This window comes from Sceloporus occidentalis, unplaced genomic scaffold (assembly GCF_023333645.1).
Source record: "Sceloporus occidentalis isolate IW3139 unplaced genomic scaffold, rSceOcc1.0.p SCAF_30, whole genome shotgun sequence".
NCBI classification, from domain to species: Eukaryota; Metazoa; Chordata; class Lepidosauria; order Squamata; family Phrynosomatidae; genus Sceloporus; species Sceloporus occidentalis.
In genome coordinates, this window is record NW_028317010.1 from 6,918,217 (window position 1) to 6,933,901 (window position 15,685).

Consider the following 15,685-nt stretch of genomic DNA (forward strand, 5'->3'; position numbering starts at 1 on the left):
GTATCGGATAGAAACGTGGCACTTCTTTGTGTCCAATGTTATTTGGAACGCACCGCATGCATATCAAGACACCCTGCAAAAACATTAATACTAGATTGTATTGGGTAGTTTGTATAACTTTGCAAAGTCATTTAAACCTTCAGTGTTTGTTGATCTGCATGCTGCCGAGCTGTTAGAAATAACGAGTCCTTTATGTCCTCGGTCTGTGGATGGTTGGGGAACGGATAGAATCGAACTGATTAATCTGTACTTTTATAAGGAACTCCATTAGAGGGCAGTAATGATGAAATGATTCTGACAATATATAAAAAGGCCTATTCTTTGATTTATCTCACAATTGTCTTTGTGCTTTTTTAGTACCTAGTTCCATAAACAGGCGTTCGTTCAAACGGCCGCCCTTTTTAACACGATGAGTTAAGCCAAAAGAGTACATCGACCAGTCAGTCAGTATTGCTAATAATGCTTTGAAGTCCTGCATTTTAACAGCCTGGCGATGTGGCCTAAGAACCCGCGCTGTACCCTGAGAAGGCGTCCTCCCTGTTTGCGGGTCCCCTGAAGGCGATGTCTTTGACGCTGTTGCTCTGTGGGGGAGATGCCCTAATCTGCACTCTGCACTTTTTGTGAATAAACTAACAAAGCTTGTAAGTGTAACAGCTGTTTCTAAACTTACTCGAACTCACTAAGTACGTTCTGTTTCTGCGAACAATAGCCCAGCTGACATATGATTAAGGTGTTTGCATTCCTCCTGCGCCAGGAGAGCTCCACACCCCAAAGCTACCTTAACAAGCTGCCGTCAGCATTTTATAGTGATGGATGTGCCTAACTTACAAAAATCACTTTCCCTCCCCCACCCCTTCGCTTTACACCGTTTTCTTTAAGCCTTTGGTAAGATTGTTTCTAGTTGCGCCATGGCACGTATGTTTATTTGCTGAAAATGAATCTCCGCAGCCTGGTGAACCGGCTGAGTGAAAGCCAGCAGCGCTGCTCTTGCGCAACACATCTGATTAGGTTCTTAAGCAATCTTTCCGTTGCCAATCTTGTCTGTGAGGACGGAGTACAGAGACTCGAATTCATGCTAGAACCCACCCCCGTATCTGCCTTTACGCTCTGTCATTTAATTAAGTTATGTATTTTTTTAAATGAATGAATGCCGAATTCTCCAATGTCTGCAGGCTGATAGGCGCTATCGGCAGCTGCCGTGATCTGAGCAATCAGGGACAGAAACGCTGACTTTCTTGTATATCGCATACCCTATATGTAAAGCACTCCGGGAATTGTTATATAAACAGAGTATGATATATCTGCGTATGATATAAAACGCGAGCTCCATTAAAACATTGTGCTCTATACAGCTCAGCTGGTTAACTTTTAGATGCTTATTGTACATTTTTTTTTTTCTTCACAAAAACAATCCCATTGTATATTATGTGTTACATTTCTAATAGTTGCAAAAAGTTTTACTGATCTCATTCGCTCAGTTCCTTTTACTCTTTCCTGACAAGCCGAGAAACGGTGTACGCAAGGATGGAAAATTCTTTCCCATACATAGCATTTACATTGGTGTAGATTTATTTGTGTTTTACCGTACAAAGTGGACATTTATATATATAATTAATCAGGGTGGAACAAAACACTGCTCTGCAGGTGCCATAATCATAACACGCAGTCTGTTCTTTCTCCTGGATCTGCAAACACACAATGGGGGTTTCCTTTTCCATTCAAGACACAAAGGGAATCTTGTATGCACCGAGCCACAGTTCTTCAAACTCGAGGTCAGGACCTTATACAGAGTCGCGAGATGCCAGTCTGAGGTTTGCACCCGGACCCTCGCTCTTTCCTCGCTTTACTGCAAAGTATAACAGCTTTTAACTCTGTAATTGCTGTTACAAAGAATTTCTGAGTTAGAGACTTACAAGTAAGCATCATATGCCCACCCAAATGTGTTTTATCACTGGGCTTTTCCCATGGGGCAAAGGTTTACTCGCCCTCCCTCTAAGCACACAGACAGGGCTGTACATGTATGTAACATTACTGCTCTAGGTCATAGCGAAAGTTTAAAGGACACTGGTTTAGACACGATGGCAAAGTAAACCTCTTTAGCTGGTCTTTTTTCCCCTATGTTGACATGTTTCACTTATACAAGTTAACGGCTCAGGGAAGGGAATGTATGAAACATTGTTTATAGTATTTCTTTATGTACATCGCGTTGTGCCATATGTAACACTGAAGCCTCAGAATACCTTAATGTATGCAACTCTAGAAGCAGGCAGTCACTCTCACGTCAGCATTCTTCTCTGTTTACATTTGGGTTTCATTACAAGCCCGTATTTCCTGGTGCTTCTTCTCTCTGTTTAACACGAGCGTTTCACATGTGTATACAGCTTCATGACTGTTAGTACTTGGAATTTTCATAAGTCTATAAAGAATAAAGTGTTCTGGTACAGGAATAGGAAACGTGTAACGCGAGGGCTAGTAGATGTTTCTCCTCTGGCTGGCTTGATGTAGGTTTTCCATTCTGAACCCTCACAACACGCAGCCAAACCTCCCGCAGTATTTGGTCTTTACGGCCGTTTTTTGATGCAACTGAATCCTTTTTAGATAATTTTGTAAATTGACCCAAAATGGTACGCGTTAATGCTGAATGTATTTCTTTATGGCATCCTGCTAGTTAAAATCCCGCGTGAAGCCAAGAACATTTTCAAGTCAGCAGATGCCTGCCGGCGGGAGAAGTAAAACATTATTTGCAGCTGTTTTTAGGAAATCGTTGTGCAATGTGTGTGTGTTTGAATCTTTTTAAGAGGTGACTTAAGGAATGTTGTATTCCTAATACCTGGGGAAGTAGATCCGATTGAAAGGGTTCAGTTGTATATGCAGCGTTAGACCAACTTCGTTCATGACTCCCCCCCATTACTTTTGAGTGGGTAGCGTTGGTGCGTCCGGCACTGAACACCCTCCGCAGTGTCTGGACGGGGTTAATCCTCCTGGCAAAAAACATATGTTTCCCTGGAAATCCCGATAAACAGGACAAGCCTCCTTTCCTCCAGAGCCCTGCCTCGTCTCCCGCTGATTAGATAATTTGAAATTCCTGACTTTCATATATTTTCAGAGAGGAAGATTTGGCCACATATCGGTGTGTTGTAAACACTTATTTTTCCCCCTTTATGACATCCCATTGGTTTAATGACATGTTTTGTAGGACCAGCTCGGCTGTTTGATTCGAGAAGAAGCTCCCTGGGACTGGCCGTTAAAGGGAGACTCCCGTGTTCCATGCAGCCGCTCCAACGAAGAATGCCTATCAAAGTGCTTTAATATACTTTAAATGGGCACCGGCTCCTCAGTGTTCTGTCTTTTGTGCCAAGGTCGGCACCTTGAAGCAGCCGGTCGGAATCAGGAAAGCCAACAGAAGTGCTTTCTCTGGGGACTACCTGCAAGTATAGGTACTAGGGGACAGGGAAAGAGGCAAATGCATGTGTTTTCAATGGTAAGATGCCAGTGTCTTGGTAAAAGACCCAAAGAAACGAACAATAGATAAGCATTTTCTGTACAGAAAGGTTCATTGCGACATCTCGGATCGGGATGGTAATGTTCCAGCTGCACCTGGCAACAGTAGGGAGACCTAAAATCTTTTTGAGATTTATTTATCTTTTGTTGAAATAACATCAAGTAAAAGAGGACCTCAAAAAGGACTGTTTTTGCTGTTGATTTCCGACTCAAGGAGCGTGTAAGCAGAATTATTATTTTAGGGTTGATTTTATAAAAATACTCACTTTTTATTCAGAGGCATATGCGTTATTATATTCAGATAAGCGGTAATGCTCCTGAGGACTGGAAACAGGGTAACCAGTGGCAGATAATAGTGTGTTTTACACAGTACCGTTGAAATCCAGTTGATCATGTGACCTCCATTTAGCTCCACTTCCTAGCTGGACATGTAACACAATGCGTTTCGCCCCCTTTAGGCTTCTTCAGGTGCGCGGCACTTTCTCTTTTTCTTGCTCGCTGGCTCCATGAACGTTTAAGGTCTGTTGCTTCCCCAGCAACGCACACAAGTCCTCTAACCAGGTACAGAAAAAGACGCCAGTTCTCTGTTAGGCTGTCTATAAAAGTTGTTAGAAGATTGGTGCTGCATTTACATACAGAATGTGGCTTCATCTGTCTACTTCCACAAACTAGTAGAAAAATATTACCCAAAGTTATTTCATTTATGTGTACAATACACGTACAATAATGTTTGATGATCTTACGTGTTGTTTTATACACGTAGAGCCTTTCCTTCTCCACGGCGTTCCAGTGTGTCGATTCCAATCAGTGCGTTAATAACTTTTTGGCTGCGATGGGAAGAAGGTTATTTTTGGACGGCCTGCCCTCGGAGCTCGTACATCCCGCAGGTCTCCGACGCTTGGGTGTTGAAACATGCTGTTGCCGAGGGCTGCATACTGTCGTAAAAATACCCCTGGACAAACTTTGATTACAGAGTCTTTGTGAAATTCTTGGGAAAAGTGTGATGAATAATTTATCACTGAGAATCTGTTAATATTCTGTGTTTTTAAAAAGGTTGGGTAAAAAGAATTTTCTATTTTTATGTTAAGAAAACAAATACTTGGCTGTTATATTGTTACCCGAATTATCTTTCATACACAAACATATTTATAAAGGATTCTTACCTATGAAGGAACAGCCTAATATACAAGGCTCAGGCTTTTTCACATGCTTTTGTGCATAGATTTTATGGTTTTTATAGTTGCGTATAGAATTCATCGCTTTTCATGTTTCGGAGCCTGCCATCTAATGTGTGTGTGTGTGTGTGTGTGTTTTATGTATGCGACACACACACACATAAACACACATGTAATGACTCTAACATAACTTAGTGAAAGCTATTCAGGAGTCCCATTGGACGTGAAGGAGGGTGTTTTCGTGCAGTCGCTTGTTTTTAGGCATCCCTCACTGGCACAAGAGCAAGGACAAATGTAATCATTACTAAAAATAGTGACAGCAGCGGAGTTGTTCGAAACGTTTGGTGATCAGGACATCATAGAAACATAGAAAGTGACGGCAGATAAGAACCAGTAGGCCCATCCAGTCTGCCCAACCTCTGAGTACTTTCCTTTAGTACCTGCCCTCATTGTTGGTCAGTTGTTGTTGTTACCTATATGTGTGTGTGTGCGCGTCCTGCTGCACTCTGTAGGTGGTTATGTTTCCATCTCTCGTTCACACAATTTACAAGCAACATTTGGTTGGTCAGACATCTAAGAAGTTAATGTATTTACTTGTGACAGTGGAGCTTGTATGCCAGCCTCCCTGCTAAAGGTCTCGGTGTATTAGTTGCCAGTACCACGTGTTATATGCTCATTGGTCACTAGTGGGTTAACTCCGAGTGACTTGGCAGCAAGTAAGCAGTTAAAATGTCCTGTTACGGTAAAGACTTATGAAAACAGTGACGCTATTGTGGCTACCGCACACTATTTCAAAATCTGTTTTTGCAACGTGAAACCTTCTTGGCAGGGTAAGACCTGTACAAGGGTCATTTGTTAAGGCTGGGAACACTTACAAGCCGACTACACATTTTAGTTTACTAAGCTTCATTATAAACACAGGTCTTATGCAACTCCATTCAAGCATTTCAAGGTGCGTTAATCAAAGACATCAAAATTACCAGTTTGAAATTCATTCTCTTTTTTGCCCAACCTTTTCTAGGAATTGAGTCACGCAGGAAGTGGATTCAGAATGGTGAACATTTGCTTTCTAGGTCAGAACGGTGAGCAATGTGTGTTAATGCAGTGTCTCGCAGCCCAGTCACCTCACGGGAAATGATGTCATCCGTAAAGACCTAGGGAGCCTGTCATCTTGCGTGTACACGTGTATCCCACGTCCTCTTACCCCTGGGACAGGGTCTGGCAGACCTTAATGTGTTCTGTGCTGCAGATCCCTATATTCGGTGTATAACAAGGGTTAACAAGTGATCCTTTATATATACTCCAGAAAGTCTACCTTTTATTCCTAGGGCATAAATGTTATCAAGAAACCTGGCCAGAAAGTTAGAGCTTCCCAGCAGGGATATCTTCAGTAGGTGCCAGGGTGCCATGAAATCCAAGATGGACGAGGCAATGGGGCCACAGCGCCTAGCATCATCAGAGTTGTGAAGAGTTACACCACCATCTAAGGCTCGAAGCCTAAGTAAAATGTGTTGCTAAGTGGTAAAAACCCTAAACTTGACATTAACTGTTGGGGCATTAAAAATTGGCAATCTGTATATGTGCCGCCAGCTCCATGCCATTCGTCAGATCTCCACCAATGAGACAGGAGAAATAAGTGTAACATTTTATTGGAACTATTATCAAAATACCCCTGTGGTGTATTAAAGTGTTATAGAGCATGTACACAATCTTCTAAAGTTAACACAACATAATACAGCAGAAGATAGTGTCCTTGAGACTTCCGAAGTAAGAGATACGTTCGATATTCTGTGCAGCTCCTACAGAGCGATCTACCGAGATCATCTTCGGTTACTAGTGCTGTTGAGAGTGACAAATGATAGCAGCAGCTGCTTAGTATTTCTCCTTTTTAGCCGAGGAGCCATATGTAATATCATATTACCCTGCTAAAGTTAGTAAGCTAAATAGTAGTAGGTGTATGGACATGAGTAATGTGAGGCTTGTACAATGAACACATCCCAACACACGGGGTGAAACCTCTTACACAGAATTAGCCTTCAATGTCTGCCCCCTTTTCATCATTTTATCACATTTTTTGTAAACGACAGTATTTGCTCACTTACCACTTAAGAATTAATTCATTAAGCGTATTGTTTTATGTTGTATGATAAAAAAAAATAGATTTCTGAGTGTGGGTCAAACGGGCAGCCGCTCTCTAGGGATAGTGCGAATAAGACAACCATTGGCTCTGATCTTGTAGTTTACGTTGTAAATTTCTGATGTCTGTCCCTGTCGCTTTCTTCTCTAGATACAGCTTCTAAGAGCGCTCTGATGTAATGAGTATGCACTTGGATCCTGCTTTAAATGGATGAGTGGTTGCGTAAAATATCTGGCATGTTCGGTGAACGTGGTTCATTTTTATTGGTTTGGTTTGGCCTTCACCCAGTTTCCTTCACCTCTTTGTTTTTGCTCAGTATCCGAGAGGCAAAATAATGGTAGGTGTGTTTGTTTTGGCCGGGGTTTATATACTGTACTAAACACCTTGTTCCTCATTTGCATTTATTCAAATCTAGGGCTCATTATCATAGGGCTTGTGTGAGTTTCGCGGGATACGTTTGTTTAGTGAATAATCATCTGTAAAGTGCATGAGGTTAACAGGTGGTGTCATAATCCACAAAATGATGAGGTCATCAAAAATGCAGGAATTGCATACGGTACCCTTAGAGATATTTAATGTGGCCACTGACATTTTTATTGTTAATTTATAGCACAGTGACTTCTCTGAAGATGGTGGATATTAAATAGGTAACTTGTGTTTATTTAAGCAATACTTATTGTGCCGGTTTCAATTCATCAGTTTATCTCCTAATAACAGGTTTCAGCAGGACTAGAATCGCACAAATTCATCCGAGAGACAGAAACATGTTACATTTTGTTATCCCTTGTTTTACACAGAGAAGGATTCAGACTTTCCAATGGAATTCACCCCATGAACGAAGTCCGTTAAGTTCCTGTAAGGAAACTGGTCCCTGCCTCCATTACCCAACCATCGCAAGCACATTTTATTGCTGTTGAAATGTTTTTAAGATACGTTGGCGAATGTGTTTTTGAATAGTGATGGTTGTTGTAGAAGGATGTAGGCGTTTTGTGAGGTCCAACTGCAAATATCTTATGTCATTGGTGGCCTGAGATGCCGCTTCAAAGGAGATACGATGCCTCATTGTGTTATACAACTAAACCAATATCTTAACCGCCCATTCATTCTCTTATGTGTACTCCATTTAGGAGAATAAAAAACCCTAGTTTGTGTTCCTGCGTTGTATTGTTCGTACGTCTCCATGTGTACCGAGAGAAGTTATCCTTTTAAAAATAGCACTTGCCTCGCTTGCCAGTTACCCGCAGAAGCTGCATCTGCCCTGAAAGTGGTTGACCCTTTTCTTGAGTTCTGCTGAGTTTATTCGAGGCACGTATTGTCTGCTTCTGACGCAGATAAGTGGAGAAATAAATGAGAGTTGAAGGAGTGCCGTTTTGCCGAAGACGTAGCAATCATAACAATTCTTTCTTATTAGTCCTGTTGAGGCCCTTTGGATGCCCCTTTATTAGAGTGACGTTTATACCAGGCGTATGGTGACATTATGTGGAAAGAAGGGCAGGGGATTCGGTGGAATTGGGCCAATGGCAACAAACTATATTTGCTTACTCGGATCTTCTAAGAATAATCTTCATATGCTGTGATCTTTACATGTGTAGCTCGATGATCACAGTAGTATGTAGCTGCCGGTGCAATCTTATTCCAGTGCGTGTTTCTTCCATTAAGCAGGATGGTTTCCATTAATAAGTGTCTCACGAGCCCTTTCCCGAATGTGAATAAACTGCATTTTTTTTGCTTTGTACAAAATATAAACCTCATCTTCTGAGAATCCACTGTTTTTGCTTTGTTTTTTTTACATTGGTTTATTTTTGTATAAAAGCAACATGTGGGTATCAATGCACAGAAGAATGTGCGTTTTGTGATGCTTGATTAGTGCCCCTCGATCATTACAGCTCGCAAATGGACAGCTATTTTCAAGAAGTGAAGAAAAAAGTAACTGCGCCAAGCATGTGTTTAACTATAATTGATGACAGCAGCTGAAATATAGACCGCTGATCGTTGTCTGCCCTATTTTCCCGATGCAAATGTGCCTCTTGACAAGTTCTCTTCCTGTGCCTGCTGCTGTTACACATTTACAGAGTCACCACGATGATTATTTTTTCTCCTCTGCAGACATCTGTTGTAAAGCTGGAGCAAGAAAACCTGATAGTGTGCCGGTTACCTAGCAACCACATCTGAGAATTCCCAGTATTAATCTCTCTCTGGCCACACACTCATAATGTATCTGTGCCACATGTTCCGCCAAGAAACCGCTGTCCTCCACGCAGGCACACTAACAAGGGAGCAACACATCTGTTTTGGTTTTAATATATTGTTGATGAGGAAAACTAAACGTGTTTATCTGCGTGCATTAAAATAAATGATTGTACCTGCTGCAAGCAGCCAGTCAGTGGCAGGAATTCGCTGTCGGGGAAAGCGATGGGAGCGATTGCTGTGCATGCGCACCGGGAGGCACCCGAGCCAGAGCCGACACATCTCCTGCATGTAAAATAGCTGGGTGGAATAGGAAAGTGCAAACGCATATATATATATATATATATATATATATATATATATATATATATATATATATATATATATATACACACACACACAACATCGCAACAGCATCAAGGCAGCAGGCAGCGTGTGGTCCCCGACATGTCCTTTCAACGCACACCATGTTACAAAGCGAATAGCGTCTGAAAACGTACTTAGTATTTACTCTGTTTTGGAAGCTGTAATATGGTGTTCATAGATAATTGAGATATGCTTATTATTATTATTTATTAGTTATTGTTTTTATATAGAGACAACAGGTGAGGAGGGCCCTGCTCAAACGAGGTTACAGTCTTGATTATAATGTTTATACTCACACACCATACATCTTACTCCTGTTCACGGCACGTTCATTATGTTTTTCGTTTCTAAGGCTAAATACATGTGGTGTTTCTGTGTCGGCTAAAACAACGTATAGAGCGCGGTGTATGTTGTCATTTCCCACATGGACTCCAGTGATCTCCGGTGTATTTTACCGTTTTATGGCTTGGGACAGAGAATATATACTGTAGCCAAACTATAGATGGCTTTGATAATACATTAGACAGGACACTTTCTTGTTAAGTTGTCAGAAAATTGTATTTATTGCTTCCTCCGTGGCATGTGACTTCCTTATAATTAAGAGATGGTACAAACATAAAGGAGAACGTGTTGGCTGCTGTGTTAATCCTACCCGAAGGAAACGCTGAAAACTTGGTATTTGTTATTCTTCCTTGTTTTATGTAAGATTGTGTTTGTAGCACAGTTAATCCTTTCTCCCCGCCGTGCCATTTTTTTTAATACTACTGCAGCAATTCTGTTTCCAGTTGCCTAGCAACCACAGACCCGGTGGTGGCGTATAGCGATGCTCACACCGAAACCCGGTGTCTGATTGTTGCCGGGCAGACATGTGACATCGCCGACTTGGATGCCTGATGAAAATGCTTAAAGAGAGAAGCGCTCTGCATTCACCGTGAACCCTTAGAAACATTACGGTTTGCAGCCGGTAATTTCCCACATCGGGATAACCCTTTTTTTTTCTGCACACTTATTGGCACACTTTTGATATATGTGGGGTTTCCTTTAAGATCTTTGGGCAGAAATGCCGACACTTGTCTTGTCATGGACGTTGGTAAAATAAAGAAGACGTAGCGTGGCTGCTTATTCATCCGTTAACAGGCTTAGGGGCTTTATGAGGGTGAACGCTGTCTCTCCAAAGTGCGGCAGTGCCCCAGCCCTGTGGGCGAGGAAAGATTAATATGTGGGAGTAGAGAAAATGATGTTTCTTCCTATGGTCTTTATTAGACTTAGACGTGTGCGGGCTTTTGTGTTCTGTTTCTTGGACCAGGCATTCTGATGGCTTTAATATACAACTGCTGGCACGCTGAATTTTCTGGATACCCATTATTGTTATTTGAAGCATGGGTTGTTAGGAGTTTTCTTGTTCTTTTAAGTGATGATATCTCGGTTTCATTGTGAAGTCTGGTAACTCTTTTTTCCATACACTTGTCATGGTTATCGGCACGTATTCTTTCCTAACAGGAATTCCTCCCACTGTTGCTTCTACTCTCTGGCATGAGACAATAGGAACAAAAACTTTCCACAATAAGAAAATTAGAATTTACGCCAAGGATTTAATGTCACGCCCTGTAGCGTTTTCCATCTTGTGTGTGATTTCAGTGAGCGAGGACTCACATTTTTGTTTGTTCTCTCTGTAACGCAGTATACTGCGCACCTCTTTGACGTTCCTCCAGTTCCTGCCCGATCGGCACGAGGAAGAGTTTCTAGAAGGGCGGGATGCTCTACCCTCCTCCGGGAACTTGACTATTCTAGACATTTCCAGCAGAGTAGCTGACTGGTGCCCACGTTTTCTGTCTGAGCTGCAGGGATACATAGTCATGGGTAGACCTTTAGAAAGAACATTGTGGCACGATAACATATTGGGACATTTATGGTATTCCACAGCATTGTAGCGTTTGTTGCCGATTCCAGTTTTATGCTCTTGGCAGCGAGTTTACTTATCTTGCCTGCCAAATGTCTCAAATATGCAGAGTAGTCGCTGCTTTTTGGCTCACTTGCCTATCACAGTATTCATCAAAGGGTTTAACCCATGTAGACAGCCCTGTCTAATCATTTTGTTTGGGACTAAATGATTCATATGCTGTAGTATCTATGCCTGTAATTGATATTTATTTTTTAGCGGTTCTTTTCAACTGGATTTAACTTTTTGTTGTCAAGTTGTCCTTCCATTTGGGCGCAGTTGTGTTGCAGACATGTTTAAGAGACGCTACAGTATTTTAGTGGGTACTGTGAATAGCCTTAGCATGTATGAGACAGCCATGATGTGTAACACACTTTATTGTATGACACAGAAGTGGTAAAGCCTTCAAAGAGTTGACTTTTCAACTATGAAATGACACTTCATATTAGTTTCTCATATAACGTCAAAGCTCACAGATAGTGGCCGGTGACCGCAACCTTCTGCTGTGAAACTACGTTTCCAATGATCTGTAGCAAACCTATGCCGATCAGTATGTGCCCAGAGGCTCGTGGCAGCTTTCATGTGTCCTGTGGAATGCCAATGACCGTAAAGCCTGCAAACCCATGCCATGTCCTGTCCTCTCCTTCGCTACTCTAAACAATGTTCTTAGATGTCAGCTTCTACTTCATGCGTTACATATAAACATTTATCTTATTCTTGTGTTTTTTTCTTGAAAGCAGAGAGCTTTATTATGGGTTTTTTTCTGTGCCACTGGATGTCAAAGCAAGCTCTATTTGTTAAGATTATTACAGTCTCCATACATACAGAAGTAAATAAAAAAAAAAAACCCAAAAAACAAAAGGTATTTTGAGACCAGAAGTTGTGTCAATGAACAAATCTATCACTGTTTTCTGTATGAAACCTCATCGTTGACGTGAAGAATAAAATGGATGCACGTGGCATGTCAAACTCATTGGCCCTGGAAATATGTTAAAGCAAAGGAAATCTGACACACGGTGAATACCTTTTTCTGGAGCAAATATGATACTAAAAGGCTGCACAATACATATTTTACTAAGACAGTAAAGCTGCTATACATTATACAGTTTTCTCTTTGGTCGTTCAGATGGTTGAGGTACCACCTGAAAATTCCCGTAAGAGGCTCTCATTGTGCTTTGTACAAGTAGTGTGTTTTTTTTCTTCTGTGACATTCGTATGCACATTGACTACAATGGGATTTGCCCAAGACATGCATTTTCGACGATCACGTCCACTAAATTGTCTCTAGGTCACCTAAACGTATGCTCCTCTCGTTGTTTTGGCCGTTGCAGGATCCAGGGTGCAGAATGACCTTACGGAGCGTAGTTATTGATTTAAGCCAAGCTCAGTATGATGAGTAGTTAATGGCTGCCTGAAATCGTGGCTTTTCACCTGGGAATTAGTAGAACATGTACAAAATAGTGTTTGTGTTTCCCAGGTTCATGAGTCACGAGTCCCTCTCGGTCCTGTGTGTTATACCGGTAGTTTTCGTGTGTGTGTTGTCACTAATCTGAATGGGGAGACTAATACCAGAGGGTGTAATGCTTTTCTTGTCTTTTATGCACCATCTGTATATCAGCTGCAGTTCTGCTTCTTGACATAGTAACTGATGTTAAATATAGAAGAAATACTCTCCATGTTAAACTTATACACGTGCTTCGAAATAGGTGTCATAAAAAAGGTATATTTTGGACAGCAAAACTGTGCTTGATGTCTAGGTAAAGTATATTTACTTTCAATGAAAAAGTAGTTCATTTTCTCCATGAAGCTTATCAATATATATGTGTGTGTATGTATGTATATATATATATATATATATATATATATATATATATATATATATATATATATATATATATATATTTACTCACAGAGTCCATTGCACACCATTCCAAATATTCCAAGCCCGGTGCTAGTAACCAGCAGTTTCCATATAAAACACTTTCAAAAAGATGGTCAGCACTCTAGGTCTTTAAATTGACAATTTCATTTTATTCAAAGTCAAGTCAACGTTTCAGTCCATTACTAACTTTCATCATGTCCTGATGAAAGTCAGTAATGACTGAAACGTCGACTTGACTTTGAATAAAATGAAATTGTCAATTTAAAGACCTAGAGTGCCGACCATCTTTTTGAAAGTGTTTTTTATATATATATATATATATATATATATATATTTAGCCCGGATTTACAACAATTTCTATTATGTAATGCTTACGCAAAAAAAGGATACTTTCGAATATTTTTGATTGCATAAGAAAATCGTGGTTTTCGGTTCTTGCATAAAACACTGTACTGATGTAATTGCTCTAGAAGTGCAAATCCATATGCAATTTTGTTTGACGCACATCTGATTGAAGAAGAAATAAATGGTGTATCTTCATGGTTATGAATCACAAGCTGTACACCTCGTCTATGCTTAAAAACAAAGTGAGGCCGCATTATTTTGCTCCTCAGAATTATTGCTGCTGCGATGTGCATAAAACCGCTCACAAAAACCGATTCAAGCAGAGAGGGGGTCAGAGTGACTTAATTATCATCATCAAATAATTGAATTATTGTCAATTATTATCATCAAACCGCTAAACATTTCCATTGCTCGCTGATTTGGAGACTTTGAGGATTTATTGGAAATGAGTTGGACAGTGTGGCCCTTTCTCTTGGCAATGGCAGCATCACTAATTATGTTTTTATACAGTGGTTTAGGACCTGGTAAATATTATGGGGCAGGTAGTTAATTGGGCAAGTTGCATTCTACTAATGGCAAGTTATATACCTACTGGCTCCATTCCTGTTAGAACGTTGTTGGTATGTTCAGCGGACCTCTTCTAATGCATGAATTCCAACGTACCAGATCACCAATTCCACGGCTCGATCTTGTAGGAAGAACATTGTTGTTGCTTCCTATTTGATGGATGCCCATCTAGTGCTTCTGTGTCCCGCTTTGCGCTCTTGCTATACGGGAATGAAACTTAGATCTCAGTAGCTTTTATTTATTTGCTCAAAATAAAGTTCTTGCACAAGTTTTCCAAAATAATGAAAGCAGAGAAAATGGGATCTTCAGCATAGGTTTGTATTGCACCAAAACCACAGCAATGGCCGTCTGCTTTCTTTTAGAACGATATTCTGTGTTGATCCTTTTAACAGGTACCCAAGAAAATCCTACCTTAACCAGTATGTCAGTCTGGCTGTTGTGTGTCTCCATACCCCCCATGGAGAAAAGTGCCAGAAAAACTGATTACTGACCGGTGACAACAACAGTTTCATCTTGCAGCCTTTTTACTTGTGAGCTTTGCCAAGGCTACTGCTTATATTTAGAAAGTTTAATTACCCAGAGGGACTTTTGGCCTGCCACATAGACTCTTGCTAATGCTTTCAGTCTCCTCGCTAGATAAATGACACCGACGGGAATCTGTTGCTGAGAAGTTATTGCTGATATGCAACATCCCTCCTCAACAGCCTGTATTAGTGTAGTGTGTAGGATTTCTCTATTGAAGCATGATGGTTGGTTCAGTGTCGCCAAGAATGCTTCTTCTGCGTATCAAGGCTTGTTTGCGTAACTCCGGCTGCTGTGGTCTTATGCTATGTTATACTTCCGATTATAACACCGGCCCGCAAATTTAGCGTGTGGTGTAATTCTTCGCGTTTGCAGGTGTGTGATTAGCACAGGTCTAAAAGACTTTGGAGGGGATGTCAAATGTTTTCCCATTAAATGTAAACAAGGTCAAGAAGAACTATACCATTGCGGGAAGAGGTGATCAGACCATTTTGTAGACTTTGATTCGGATAGATGTATGTAAGCTCAGTTGATTTTTCTGCCTCTGCTTATGTCACAAAACATTTGGTCCAGTGCAAGTAAATCCATGTCTCCTGAGAGAAACCCAGTCCAGGAATTATTTTCCTTTTCTCAAGATACATTTGAAGGTGTTCTGCTGCTCAATTATTTAATACACGTGCCCACACATTACATTTAAGTTGCAACACCTTATGTTACTATAATGTATACTTTCTGTATTTTTTCAGGTGTATGTTGAATTTGATGACCTGGAATGGGATAAACGTGAATGGGTGAAGGTATATGAAGATTTCACAGCTTTTTTTGTTGAGTTCCAGCTGGTCTGGGCTAAGCGAAAAGACCCCAGCCAGTCTCAGGGATCAAAAGTCAAGCATGTCCAGTGGCCTGCATTGGTAAGTTGACAATGTTTTACTGCCTAGCGTTTGTAACGCTCAGCAGAAAGCTACCGTATTTTGTGTGATTTTCCCTTATGCCTTATGGCATCATTGAGAGATGATGATGACGAGAGATCCGTACTGCTTTCTATGGATGTATCTCTTCCTGGA

The 15,685-nt window shown here is 40.9% G+C and overlaps 1 protein-coding gene across 1 annotated transcript in view; it reads left to right on the forward strand.

The window, feature by feature from the left end:
- Window positions 1-15,685, forward strand: part of LOC149298993 (jumonji domain-containing protein 1C-like) — a 105,716-nt gene that overhangs the window by 17,918 nt on the left and 72,113 nt on the right. The window contains exon 2 of the mRNA XM_089486814.1: window positions 15,368-15,532. The gene's annotated coding sequence lies outside the window, so the exon portion shown is untranslated. The remainder of the gene's footprint in view (window positions 1-15,367; window positions 15,533-15,685) is intronic.